This window comes from Oncorhynchus nerka, unplaced genomic scaffold (genome assembly GCF_034236695.1).
Source record: "Oncorhynchus nerka isolate Pitt River unplaced genomic scaffold, Oner_Uvic_2.0 unplaced_scaffold_1530, whole genome shotgun sequence".
NCBI classification, from domain to species: domain Eukaryota; kingdom Metazoa; phylum Chordata; class Actinopteri; order Salmoniformes; family Salmonidae; genus Oncorhynchus; species Oncorhynchus nerka.
Genome location: NW_027039786.1, coordinates 52,177 through 68,381, shown reverse-complemented (window position 1 = coordinate 68,381; position 16,205 = coordinate 52,177).

The window sequence follows — 16,205 nt, the reverse complement described above, 5'->3', positions numbered from 1 at the left end:
CAGTCTATAGCACAGCCAGATAACATACAGTATCTAGTCTGCTAAATGAACAAGCATACAGTCTATAGCATAGCCAGATAACATACAGTATCTAGTCTACTAAATGAACAAGCCTACAGTCTATAGCGCAGCCAGATAACATACAGTATCTAGTCTACTAAATGAACAAGCCTACAGTCTATAGCGCAGCCAGATAACATACAGTATCTAGTCTGCTAAATGAACAAGCCTACAGTCTATAGCATAGCCAGATAACATACAGTATCTAGTCTGCTAAATGAACAAGCCTACAGTCTATAGCATAGCCAGATAACATACAGTATCTAGTCTGCTAAATGAACAAGCCTACAGTCTATAGCATAGCCAGATAACATACAGTATCTAGTCTGCTAAATGAACAAGCCTACAGTCTATAGCATAGCCAGATAACATACAGTATCTAGTCTGCTAAATGAACAAGCCTACAGTCTATAGCACAGCCAGATAACATACAGTATCTAGTCTGATAAATGAACAAGCCTACAGTCTATAGCATAGCCAGATAACATACAGTATCTAGTCTGCTAAATGAACAAGCCTACAGTCTATAGCATAGCCAGATAACATACAGTATCTAGTCTGATAAATGAACAAGCCTACAGTCTATAGCATAGCCAGATAACATACAGTATCTAGTCTGCTAAATGAACAAGCCTACAGTCTATAGCATAGCCAGATAACATACAGTATCTAGTCTGCTAAATGAACAAGCCTACAGTCTATAGCATAGCCAGATAACATACAGTATCTAGTCTGCTAAATGAACAAGCCTACAGTCTATAGCATAGCCAGATAACATACAGTATCTAGTCTGCTAAATGAACAAGCCTACAGTCTATAGCATAGCCAGATAACATACAGTATCTAGTCTGCTAAATGAACAAGCCTACAGTCTATAGCATAGCCAGATAACATACAGTATCTAGTCTGATAAATGAACAAGCCTACAGTCTATAGCATAGCCAGATAACATACAGTATCTAGTCTGATAAATTAACAAGCCTACAGTCTATAGCATGGTGCAGATAACATACAGTATCTAGTCTGCTAAATGAACAAGCCTACAGTCTATAGCATAGCCAGATAACATACAGTATCTAGTCTGATAAATGAACAAGCCTACAGTCTATAGCATAGCCAGATAACATACAGTATCTAGTCTGATAAATGAACAAGCCTACAGTCTATAGCATGGTGCAGATAACATACAGTATCTAGTCTGCTAAATGAACAAGCCTACAGTCTATAGCATAGCCAGATAACATACAGTATCTAGTCTGCTAAATGAACAAGCCTACAGTCTATAGCATAGAGCATATAGCCAGATAACATACAGTATCTAGTCTGATAAATGAACAAGCCTACAGTCTATAGCATAGCCAGATAACATACAGTATCTAGTCTGCTAAATGAACAAGCCTACAGTCTATAGCATAGCCAGATAACATACAGTATATAGTCTGCTAAATGAACAAGCCTACAGTCTATAGCATAGAGCATATAGCCAGATAACATACAGTATCTAGTCTGATAAATGAACAAGCCTACAGTCTATAGCATAGCCAGATAACATACAGTATCTAGTCTGCTAAATGAACAAGCCTACAGTCTATAGCACAGCCAGATAACATACAGTATCTAGTCTGCTAAATGAACAAGCCTACAGTCTATAGCATAGCCAGATAACATACAGTATCTAGTCTACTAAATGAACAAGCCTACAGTCTATAGCATAGCCAGATAACATACAGTATCTAGTCTGCTAAATGAACAAGCCTACAGTCTATAGCACAGCCAGATAACATACAGTATCTAGTCTGCTAAATGAACAAGCCTACAGTCTATAGCATAGCCAGATAACATACAGTATCTAGTCTGCTAAATGAGCAAGCCTACAGTCTATAGCATAGCCAGATAACATACAGTATCTAGTCTGCTAAATGAACAAGCCTACAGTCTATAGCATAGCCAGATAACATACAGTATCTAGTCTGCTAAATGAACAAGCCTACAGTCTATAGCATAGAGCATATAGCCAGATAACATACAGTATCTAGTCTGATAAATGAACAAGCCTACAGTCTATAGCATAGCCAGATAACATACAGTATCTAGTCTGCTAAATGAACAAGCCTACAGTCTATAGCACAGCCAGATAACATACAGTATCTAGTCTGCTAAATGAACAAGCCTACAGTCTATAGCATAGCCAGATAACATACAGTATCTAGTCTACTAAATGAACAAGCCTACAGTCTATAGCATAGCCAGATAACATACAGTATCTAGTCTGCTAAATGAACAAGCCTACAGTCTATAGCACAGCCAGATAACATACAGTATCTAGTCTGCTAAATGAACAAGCCTACAGTCTATAGCATAGCCAGATAACATACAGTATCTAGTCTACTAAATGAACAAGCCTACAGTCTATAGCATAGCCAGATAACATACAGTATCTAGTCTACTAAATGAACAAGCCAACAGTCTATAGCATAGCCAGATAACATACAGTATCTAGTCTGATAAATGAACAAGCCTACAGTCTATAGCATAGCCAGATAACATACAGTATCTAGTCTGATAAATGAACAAGCCTACAGTCTATAGCATAGCCAGATAACATACAGTATCTAGTCTGCTAAATGAACAAGCCTACAGTCTATAGCATAGCCAGATAACATACAGTATCTAGTCTGCTAAATGAACAAGCCTACAGTCTATAGCATAGCCAGATAACATACAGTATCTAGTCTGATAAATGAACAAGCCAACAGTCTATGACATAGAGCACAGCCAGATAACATACAGTAGTCGACTCATATTCTGTTCACCTGAAATACATTTTCTTCATATCATGTTTCTTTAGATCTGTCTATGATGGATTTATTGTGATGGTGAATATTAACTTTAGACTTTTTAAATGCAGATGTTTCAAAGGTGGTCATCAGTGGCTTTGTATGAGGCTTGTAGACAGTGGTTTGTATGAGGCTTGTACACAGTGGTTTGTATGAGGCTTGTAGACAGTGGTTTGTATGAGACTTGTAGACAGTGGTTTGTATGAGGCTTGTAGACAGTGGTTTGTATGAGGCTTGTAGACAGTGGTTTGTATGAGGCTTGTAGACAGTGGTTTGTATGAGGCTTGAAGACAGTGGTTTGTATGAGGCTTGTAGACAGTGGTTTGTATGAGGCTTGTAGACAGTGGTTTGTATGAGGCTTGTAGACAGTGGTTTGTATGAGACTTGTAGACAGTGGTTTGTATGAGGCTTGTAGACAGTGGTTTGTATGAGGCTTGTAGACAGTGGTTTGTATGAGGCTTGAAGACAGTGGTTTGTATGAGGCTTGAAGACAGTGGTTTGTATGAGGCTTGTAGACAGTGGTTTGTATGAAGCTTGTAGACAGTGGTTTGTATGAGGCTTGTAGACAGTGGTTTGTATGAGGCTTGTAGACAGTGGTTTGTATGAGGCTTGAAGACAGTGGTTTGTATGAGGCTTGTAGACAGTGGTTTGTATGAAGCTTGTAGACAGTGGTTTGTATGAGGCTTGTAGACAGTGGTTTGTATGAGGCTTGTAGACAGTGGTTTGTATGAGGCTTGTAGACAGTGGTTTGTATGAGGCTTGTAGACAGTGGTTTGTATGAGGCTTGTACACAGTGGTTTGAATGAGGCTTGTAGACAGTGGAGGCCTGGAGTTGCTGAATGTGTTTATGTTAATTAACGGTCATTTACCTTGAGACCAACAGTCTTTTGCATGAAAATAAATCATGACCTCCCTGTGTCTGGGTCTCCTACATCATGACAGCTCTAGGTCTGTGTCTGGGTCTCCTACATCATGACAGCTCCAGGTCTGTGTCTGGGTCCCCTACATCATGACCTCCACTGTGTCTGGGTCTCCTACATCATGACAGCTCTAGGTCTGTGTCTGGGTCTCCAACATCATGACAGCTCTAGGTCTGTGTCTGGGTCTCCTACATCATGACAGCTCTAGGTCTGTGTCTGGGTCTCCTACATCATGACAGCTCTAGGTCTGTGTCTGGGTCTCCTACATCATGACAGCTCCAGGTCTGTGTCTGGGTCCCCTACATCATGACAGCTCTAGGTCTGTGTCTGGGTCTCCTACATCATGACAGCTCTAGGTCTGTGTCTGGATCTCCTACATCATGACAGCTCTAGGTCTGTGTCTGGGTCCCCTACATCATGACAGCTCTAGGTCTGTGTCTGGGTCTCCTACATCATGACAGCTCTAGGTCTGTGTCTGGATCTCCTACATCATGACAGCTCTAGGTCTGTGTCTGGATCTCCTACATCATGACAGCTCTAGGTCTGTGTCTGGATCTCCTACATCATGACAGCTCTAGGTCTGTGTCTGGGTCTCCTACATCATGACAGCTCTAGGTCTGTGTCTGGGTCTCCTACATCATGACAGCTCTAGGTCTGTGTCTGGATCTCCTACATCATGACAACTCCAGGTCTGTGTCTGGGTCTCCTACATCATGACAGCTCTAGGTCTGTGTCTGGATCTTCTACATCATGACAGCTCTAGGTCTGTGTCTGGATCTCCTACATCATCATCTTCCCTCCACAATCTAACCACAAATCTGTTATGATTTTACCCTCCCTTTCTGGCTGTCCTCCCCCTTAACTTCTCAGTTCAAGTTTGTTTATTATGTACACATGATATACACTGTGTACAAAACATTAGAAATACCTGTTTTTTCCATGACAGACTGAACAGGTGAATCCAGGTGAAAGCTGTGATCCCTTATTGATGTCACCTAGAGCTGTGTCGGTCATGACATTTTGTCAGCCGGTGATTGTCATGCAGACTGACAGTCTCATGGTAATTAACCCTTAATTAACATCAATTCATTTAGCATTTCCTGGATTCCACGCAAAGACTACAAGCCACTGATACAGACCTTTGGAACACCTACATTTTAAAAAGTCTAATAAATCCATGTAATATATTCTACACCATCAGAATAACTATATTATTTATTTTAGACAGGTATAAAGAAACATGGCATTAAGAAAATCTAGCCTATTTCAGAAGAACACACTAAGAATCCAGGCTGTATCACATCCGACCGTGATTGGGAGTCCCATAGGGCGGCGCACAATTGGCCCAGGGTCATCCAGGTTTGACCCGGGGTCATCCAGGTTTGACCCGGGGTAGGCCTTCATTGTTAATAAGAACTTGTTCTTAACTGACGTGGCTAGTTAAATAAAGGTTCAATAAAATAATAATAATAATAATTAGGGGTTTAATTAGGTAAGTTGAAATATTAAAAAGATTCTTACACAAACCTTTTCATCTTTAGAGTTCCTCTGGGAACCTTTACTAATCAATGGGGGCGGCAGGGTAGCCTAGTGGTTAGAGCGTTGGACTAGTAACCGAAAGCTTGCAAGTTCGAATCCCCGAGCTGACAAGGTACAAATCTGTTGTTCTGCCCCTGAACAGGCAGTTAACCCACTGTTCCTAGGCCGTCATTGAAAATAAGAATTTGTTCTTAACTGACTTGCCTAGTAAAATAAAGCTTAAAATAAAAAAAATTAAGAAAGAGTTCCTATTTTAACCTTTACTAATCAATGGGTTCATATTGTAACCTTTACTAATCAATGGGTTCATATTTTAACCTTTACTAATCAATGGGTTCATATTTTAACCTTTACTAATCAATGATGTCATATTTTAACCTTTACTAATCAATGGGTTCCTCCTATTTGAACCTTTACTAATCAATGGGTTCATATTTTAACCTTTACAAATCAATGATGTCATATTTTAACCTTTACTAATCAATGGGTTCCTATTTTAACCTTTACTAATCAATGATGTCATATTTTAACCTTTACTAATCAATGGGTTCATATTTTAACCTTTACAAATCAATGATGTCATATTTTAACCTTTACTAATCAATGGGTTCCTATTTTAACCTTTACTAATCAATGATGTCATATTTTAACCTTTACAAATCAATGGGTTCATATTTTAACCTTTACTAATCAATGATGTCATATTTTAACCTTTACAAATCAATGGGTTCATATTTTAACCTTTACTAATCAATGGGTTCCTCCTATTTTAACCTTTACTAATCAATGGGTTCATATTTTAACCTTTACTAATCAATGGGTTCATATTTTAACCTTTACTAATCAATGGGTTCATATTTTAACCTTTACTAATCAATGGGTTCATATTTTAACCTTTACTAATCAATGGGTTCCTATTTTAACTTTTCCTAATCAATGGGTTCCTATTTTAACCTTTACTAATCAATGATGTCATATTTTAACCTTTACTAATCAATGGGTTAATATTTTAACCTTTACTAATCAATGGGTTCCTCCTATTTTAACCTTTACTAATCAATGGTTTCATATTTTAACCTTTCTTATCATAAATGGTTCTTGGAAGAACCTGAAGGTGAAAAGGAGGAACTTCAATATGCTGGCGCCCTCTTATTATCAATAGCTTCCGCATGACTACAACCACCCACATCAACACTGCATTCTAGTGTCTCTGAATAGCTACTACCACCCACATCATCAACCCATTCCAGGACAGACTGGTAGCTATACAACAACACTTACTGGAAAACAGTTTCTCTAAATGTACACAACAAACTCCTGCTAAGTGGTAGTCCCTGTTCTGAAATCTTTAGGGAGAAGAACGTCAAGGAATGTTTTGCTAGCTAGCTGGCTAATTTTAACAGGACCCCCACCTGCTGTATGGGGACAGGACCCCCACCTGCTGTATGGGAACAGGACCCCCCCACATGGTGTATGGGAACAGTACCACCATCTGCTGTAAGGGGACAGGACCCCCATCATTTCCCATCAATTCCCATTATTAAAGTGGCTGGAGTTGAGTCAGTGTCACTGTGTTGTTGTTTAACAGTCTGATGGCCTTGAGATAGAAGCTGTTTTTCAGTCTCTCGGTCCCAGCTTTGATGCACCTGTACTGACCTCACCTTCTGGATGATAGCGGGGTGAACAGGCAGTGGCTCGGGTGGTTGTTGTCCTTGATGATCTTTATGGCCTTCCTGTAACATCGGGTGGTGTAGGTGTCCTGTGGAGGCTGTGACGGTCATTCACCATTTTTTGCAGTTACATTTTTGTCATTTGACTTGAATTAATTTGATTAAAAAGTATTTTATATTTCTTTGAGTTCAGGACTAGTGATTCCCCTCCATCCATTATCCCCTCCATTAGACTACATGATGTGATCCCCATCCATTAGACTACATGATGTGATCCCCATCCATTAGACTACATGATGTGATCCCCTCCATTAGACTACATGATGTGATTCCCTCCATTAGACTACATGATGTGATCCCCTCCATTAGACTACATGATGTGATCCCCTCCATTAGACTATTAGACTATGATGTGATCCCTCCATTAGACTACATGATGTGATTCCCTCCATTAGACTACATGATGTGATCCCCTCCATTGACTACATGATGTGATTCCCTCCATTAGACTACATGATGTGATCCCCTCCATTAGACTACATGATGTGATCCCTCCATGATGATGATCCCCATTAGACATGTGATCCTCCATTAGACTACATGATGTGATCCCCTCCATTAGACTCCCCCTCCATTAGACTACATGATGTGATCCCCTCCATTAGACTACATGATGTGATCCCTCCATTAGACCATGATGTGATCCCCTCCATTAGACTACATGATGTGATCCCATTAGACTACATGATGTGATCCCTCCATTAGACTACATGATGTGATCCCCATCCATTAGACTACATGATGTGATCCCCATTAGACCATTAGACTACATGATGTGATCCCCTCCATTAGACTACATGATGTGATCCCCTCCATTAGACTACATGATGTGATCCCCTCCATTAGACTACATGATGTGATCCCCTCCATTAGACTACATGATGTGATCCCTCCATTAGACTACATGATGTGATCCCCTCCATTGATGACTACATGATGTGATCCCCTCCATTAGACTACATGATGTGATCCCCTCCATTAGACTATGATGTGATCCCCATCCATTAGACTACATGATGTGATCCCCCTCCATTAGACTACATGATGTGATCCCTCCATTAGACTACATGATGTGATCCCTCCATTAGACTACATGATGTGATCCCCTCCATTAGACTACATGATGTGATCCCCTCCATTAGACTACATGATGTGATCCCTCCATTAGACTACATGATGTGATCCCCTCCATTAGACTACATGATGTGATCCCCTCCATTAGACTACATGATGTGATCCCCTCCATTAGACTACATGATGTGATCCCCTCCATTAGACTACATGATGTGATCCCCCCATCCATGATGTGATCCCCTCCATTAGACTACATGATGTGATCCCCTCCATTAGACTACATGATGTGATCCCCTCCATTAGACTACATGATGTGATCCCTCCATTAGACTACATGATGTGATCCCTCCATCCATGATGTGATCCCCTCCATTAGACTACATGATGTGATCCCCTCCATGATGTGATCCCCTCCATTAGACTACATGATGTGATTCCCTCCATGGACTACATGATGTGATCCCCCATTAGACTACATGATGTGATCCCCTCCATTAGACTACATGATGTGATTCCCTCCATTAGACTACATGATGTGATCCTCCATTAGACTACATGATGTGATCCCCTCCATTAGACTACATGATGTGATCCCCTCCATTAGACTACATGATGTGATCCCCTCCATTAGACTACATGATGTGATCCTCCATTAGACTACATGATGTGATCCCCTCCATTAGACTACATGATGTGATCCTCCATTAGACTACATGATGTGATCCCTCCATTAGACTACATGATGTGATCCCTCCATTAGACTACATGATGTGATCCCCTCCATTAGACTGATGATCCCCTCCATTAGACTACATGATGTGATCCCCCATCCATTAGACTACATGATGTGATTCCCTCCATTAGACTACATGATGTGATCCCCTCCATGGGACTACATGATGTGATCCCTCCATTAGACTACATGATGTGATCCCCTCCATTAGACTACATGATGTGATTCCCTCCATTAGACTACATGATGTGATTCATGATGATGATCCCCTCCATTAGACTACATGATGTGATCCCTCCATTAGACTGATGATTCCCTCCATTAGACTACATGATGTGATTCCCTCCATTAGACTACATGATGTGATCCCTCCATTAGACTACATGATGTGATCCCATTAGACTACATGATGTGATCCCCTCCATGGGACTACATGATGTGATTCCCCTCCATTAGACTACATGATGTGATCCCCTCCATTAGACTACATGATGTGATCCCCTCCATTAGACTACATGATGTGATTCCCTCCATTAGACTACATGATGTGATCCCCTCCATCCATTGTGATTCCCCCATTAGACTACATGATGTGATCCCCTCCATTAGACTACATGATGTGATCCCCTCCATTAGACTACATGATGTGATCCCCTCCATTAGACTACATGATGTGATCCCCTCCATTAGACTACATGATGTGATCCCCTCCATTAGACTACATGATGTGATCCCCTCCATTAGACTACATGATGTGATCCCCTCCATGGGACTACATGATGTGATCCACTCCATTAGACTACATGATGTGAATGCCCCCATTCCCTGCTGACCTTGCTGATCAGGAGAACTACTTCCCCCACCAACCCACTGGGTCCCTCAGGTCTTCCCTGCTGACCTTGGTGATCAGGAGAACTACTTCCCCCACCAACCCACTGGGTCACTCAGGTCTTCCCTGCTGACCTTGGTGATCAGGAGAACTACTTCCCCCACCAACCCACTGGGTCCCTCAGGTCTTCCACTGCTGACCTTGGTGATCAGGATAACTACTTCCCCCACCAACCCACTGGGTCCCTCAGGTCTTCCATGCTGACCTTGGTGATCAGGAGAACTACTTCCCCCACCAACCCACTGGGTCACTCAGGTCTTCCACTGCTGGTTATCTCATCGTCTCCAACCCCAACCTTCACCTCTCCAGGGCAGCCCCCAGACTATGGAACTCCCTGCCTCCATCTGCAGTTGGCAACCCATTCATATGGAAATGGTTTAAACTTAAAATGTGAACTTTGACACATCATCACTTTGCTGTCATAACTCATTTGCAAATACTATATTTTTAATAATATATTTTTTTACCCCCTTTTTCTCCAATTGGTAGTTAGTCTTGTCCTAATTCCCATATGGACTCGGTAGAGGCGACTGTCGAGAGCCATGCATCCTCCGAAACACAACCAGAGGGTGGTGTGGTCTGCCTACTGCATCACCGTGGGCACACTGCCTGCCCTCCAGGACACCTACAGCACCTGATGTCACAGGAAGGCCAATAAGATCATCACCTCCCGAGCCACTGCCTGTTCACCCCACTATCATCCAGAAGGTGAGGTCAGTACAGGTGCATCAAAGCTGGGACAGAGAGACTGAAAAACAGCTTCTATCTCAAGGCCATTAGACTGTTAAAAAAGCCATCACTAGTCGGCCACCACCTGGTTACTCAACCCTACACCTTAGAGACTGCTGCCCTCTGTACTGTACATAGACATGGAATCCCTGGTTACTCAACCCTGCACCTTAGAGACAGCTACCCTCTGTACATAGACATGGAATCACTGGTTACTCAACCCTGCACCTTAGAGACTGCTGTCCTCTGTACTGTACATAGACATGGAATCACTGGTTACTCAACCCTACACCTTAGAGACTGCTGCCCTCTGTACTGTACATAGACATGGAATCACTGGTTACTCAACCCTTCACCTTAGAGGCTGATGCCCTCTGTACTGTACATGGAATCACTGGTTACTCAACCCTACACCTTAGAGACTGCTGCCCTCTGTACTGTACATAGACATGGAATCACTGGTTACTTTAATAGTGGAAGCCGACTCACTTTAATGAAATCTCTGTCTCTGTCTGTCTCCCCGATCTGTTCATCTCTTTCTTTATCTACTCAAGAAACATCGGTTTGTCGGGGGTGGTGGGGGGGGGGGGGGGTGTCATTGAAACAACTGTTTTAAACCTGTCTAACCTTTAACCTTTTAAAAGGAGTCCTCAGGGGGGTCATCCTAGGATAATGTCCAGTGTGTATCTCAGTCAATAAAAAAAGGGGGTCATGATATTCTTTAAGATGGACACCTTTTAATGCTGACCTAAACAGATCAATTTGACCCTATAAAAGAGTGGGAGAGTGTCTCAGTCCACCATTAAAACAGAGGACCAGAAGACCTGAGGACACATCTAAAGAGACTCCTAGAGATGTCTCAGTCCACCACTAAAACAGAGGACCAGAAGACCTGAGGACACACATCTATAGAGACTCCTAGAGATGTCTCAGTCCACCACTAAAACAGAGGACCAGAAGACCTGAGAACATACATCTATAGAGACTCCTAGAGATGTCTCAGTCCACCACTAAAACAGAGGACCAGAAGACCTGAGGACACATCTATAGAGACTCCTAGGGATGTCTCAGTCCACCACTAAAACAGAGGACCAGAAGACCTGAGGACACATCTAAAGAGACTCCTAGAGATGTCTCAGTCCACCACTAAAACAGAGGACCAGAGGACCAGAAGACACACATCTAAAGAGACTCCTAGAGATGTCTCAGTCCACCACTAAAACAGAGGACCAGAAGACCTGAAGACACACATCTAAAGAGACTCCTAGAGATGTCTCAGTCCACCACTAAAACAGAGGACCAGAAGACCTGAGGACACATCTAAAGAGACTCCTAGAGATGTCTCAGTCCACCACTAAAACAGAGGACCAGAAGACCTGAGGACACATCTAAAGAGACTCCTAGAGATGTCTCAGTCCACCACTAAAACAGAGGACCAGAAGACACACATCTATAGAGACTCCTAGAGATGTCTCAGTTCACCACTAAAACAGAGGACCAGAAGACCTGAGGACACATCTAAAGAGACTCCTAGAGATGTCTCAGTCCACCACTAAAACAGAGGACCAGAAGACACACATCTATAGAGACTCCTAGAGATGTCTCAGTTCACCACTAAAACAGAGGACCAGAAGACCTGAGGACACATCTAAAGAGACTCCTAGGGATGTCATGGGGTAATTTGAAGGTGAGTTGAATTTCCCATATGATGAAGGTTTTTATCTATGCATATTTATATATATTTTTAAATAATGTATTATAGCAAATGATATAGTATATATTGAATGAGATGTTGTGTTATTGATAATTATTTAATTTTCTTACACAAGAATGGACTCAATCCACAGGCTGCTGTCCTCTGTACATAGACATGGAATCCCTGGTTACTCAACCCTGCACCTTAGAGACTGCTGTCCTCTGTACTGTACATAGACATGGAATCACTGGTTACTCAACCCTGCACCTTAGAGACTGCTGTCCTCTGTACATAGACATGGAATCCCTGGTTACTCAACCCTGCACCTTAGAGACTGCTGCCCTCTGTACATAGACATGGAATCCCTGGTTACTCAACCCTGCACCTTAGAGACTGCTGCCCTCTGTACTGTACATAGACACGGAATCACTGGTTACTCAACCCTGCACCTTAGAGGCTGCTGCCCTCTGTACTGTACTGTACATAGACATGGAATCCCTGGTTACTCAACCCTGCACCTTAGAGGCTGCTGCCCTCTGTACTGTACTGTACATAGACATGGAATCACTGGTTACTCAACCCTGCACCTTAGAGGCTGCTGCCCTCTGTACTGTACATAGACATGGAATCACTGGTTACTCAACCCTGCACCTTAGAGACTGCTGCCCTCTGTACATAGACATGGAATCACTGGTTACTCAACCCTGCACCTTAGAGACTGCTGCCCTCTGTACATAGACATGGAATCACTGGTTACTCAACCCTGCACCTTAGAGACTGCTGCCCTCTGTACTGTACATAGACATGGAATCACTGGTTACTCAACCCTGCACCTTAGAGACTGCTGCCCTCTGTACATAGACATGGAATCACTGGTTACTCAACCCTGCACCTTAGAGACTGCTGCCCTCTGTACTGTACATAGACATGGAATCCCTGGTTACTCAACCCTGCACCTTAGAGACTGCTGTCCTCTGTACTGTACATAGACATGGAATCACTGGTTACTCAACCCTGCACCTTAGAGACTGTTGTCCTCTGTACTGTACTGTACATAGACATGGAATCACTGGTTACTCAACCCTGCACCTTAGAGACTGCTGTCCTCTGTACTGTACATAGACATGGAATCACTGGTTACTCAACCCTGCACCTTAGAGACTGCTGCCCTCTGTACATAGACATTGAATCACTGGTTACTCAACCCTGCACCTTAGAGACTGCTGCTCTCTGTACTGTACACAGACATGGAATCACTGGTTACTCAACCCTGCACCTTAGAGGCTGCTGCCCTCTGTACATAGACATGGAATCACTGGTTACTCAACCCTGCACCTTAGAGGCTGCTGTCCTCTGTACTGTACATAGACATGGAATCACTGGTTACTCAACCCTGCACCTTAGAGACTGCTGTCCTCTGTACTGTACATAGACATGGAATCACTGGTTACTCAACCCTGCACCTTAGAGACTGCTGTCCTCTGTACTGTACATAGACATGGAATCCCTGGTTACTCAACCCTGCACCTTAGAGACTGCTGTCCTCTGTACATAGACATGGAGTCCCTGGTTACTCAACCCTGCACCTTAGAGACTGCTGCCCTCTGTACATAGACATGGAATCACTGGTTACTCAACCCTGCACCTTAGAGGCTGCTGCCCTCTGTACTGTACTGTACATAGACATGGAATCACTGGTTACTCAACCCTGCACCTTAGAGGCTGCTGCCCTCTGTACTGTACATAGACATGGAATCACTGGTTACTCAACCCTGCACCTTAGAGACTGCTGCCCTCTGTACATAGACATGGAATCACTGGTTACTCAACCCTGCACCTTAGAGACTGCTGCCCTCTGTACATAGACATGGAATCACTGGTTACTCAACCCTGCACCTTAGAGACTGCTGTCCTCTGTACTGTACATAGACATGGAATCACTGGTTACTCAACCCTGCACCTTAGAGACTGCTGCCCTCTGTACATAGACATGGAATCCCTGGTTACTCAACCCCTGCACCTTAGAGGCTGCTGCCCTCTGTACTGTACATAGACATGGAATCACTGGTTACTCAACCCTGTACCTTAGAGACTGCTGCCCTCTGTACATAGACATGGAATCACTGGTTACTCAACCCTGCACCTTAGAGGCTGCTGTCCTCTGTACATAGACATGGAATCCCTGGTTACTCAACCCTGCACCTTAGAGACTGCTGCCCTCTGTACTGTACATAGACATGGAATCACTGGTTACTCAACCCTGCACCTTAGAGACTGCTGCCCTCTGTACATAGACATGGAATCACTGGTTACTCAACCCTGCACCTTAGAGGCTGCTGCCCTCTGTACTGTACTGTACATAGACATGGAATCACTGGTTACTCAACCCTGCACCTTAGAGGCTGCTGCCCTCTGTACTGTACATAGACATGGAATCACTGGTTACTCAACCCTGCACCTTAGAGACTGCTGCCCTCTGTATATAGACATGGAATCACTGGTTACTCAACCCTGCACCTTAGAGACTGCTGCCCTCTGTACTGTACATAGACATGGAATCACTGGTTACTCAACCCTGCACCTTAGAGACTGCTGCCCTCTGTACATAGACATGGAATCACTGGTTACTCAACCCTGCACCTTAGAGACTGCTGCCCTCTGTACTGTACATAGACATGGAATCCCTGGTTACTCAACCCTGCACCTTAGAGGGTGCTTTCCTCTGTACTGTACATAGACATGGAATCACTGGTTACTCAACCCTGCACCTTAGAGACTGCTGTCCTCTGTACTGTACATAGACATGGAATCACTGGTTACTCAACCCTGCACCTTAGAGACTGTTGTCCTCTGTACTGTACTGTACATAGACATGGAATCACTGGTTACTCAACCCTGCACCTTAGAGACTGCTGCCCTCTGTACTGTACATAGACATGGAATCACTGGTTACTCAACCCTGCACCTTAGAGACTGCTGCCCTCTGTACATAGACATTGAATCACTGGTTACTCAACCCTGCACCTTAGAGACTGCTGCTCTCTGTACTGTACACAGACATGGAATCACTGGTTACTCAACCCTGCACCTTAGAGGCTGCTGCCCTCTGTACATAGACATGGAATCACTGGTTACTCAACCCTGCACCTTAGAGGCTGCTGTCCTCTGTACTGTACATAGACATGGAATCACTGGTTACTCAACCCTGCACCTTAGAGACTGCTGTCCTCTGTACTGTACATAGACATGGAATCAATGGTTACTCAACCCTGCACCTTAGAGACTGCTGTCCTCTGTACTGTACATAGACATGGAATCCCTGGTTACTCAACCCTGCACCTTAGAGACTGCTGTCCTCTGTACATAGACATGGAGTCCCTGGTTACTCAACCCTGCACCTTAGAGGCTGCTGTCCTCTGTACTGTACATAGACATGGAATCACTGGTTACTCAACCCTGCACCTTAGAGACTGCTGCCCTCTGTACATAGACATGGAATCACTGGTTACTCAACCCTGCACCTTAGAGACTGCTGCCCTCTGTACTGTACATAGACATGGAGTCCCTGGTTACTCAACCCTGCACCTTAGAGACTGCTGTCCTCTGTACATAGACATGGAATCACTGGTTACTCAACCCTGCACCTTAGAGACTGCTGCCCTCTGTACTGTACATAGACATGGAGTCCCTGGTTACTCAACCCTGCACCTTAGAGACTGCTGTCCTCTGTACATAGACATGGAATCACTGGTTACTCAACCCTGCACCTTAGAGGCTGCTGCCCTCTGTACATAGACATGGAATCACTGGTTACTCAACCCTGCACCTTAGAGACTGCTGTCCTCTGTACATAGACATGGAATCACTGGTTACTCAACCCTGCACCTTAGAGACTGCTGTCCTCTGTACTGTACTGTACATAGACATGGAATCACTGGTTACTCAACCCTGCACCTTAAAGGCTGCTGTCCTCTGTACTGTACATAGACATGGAATCA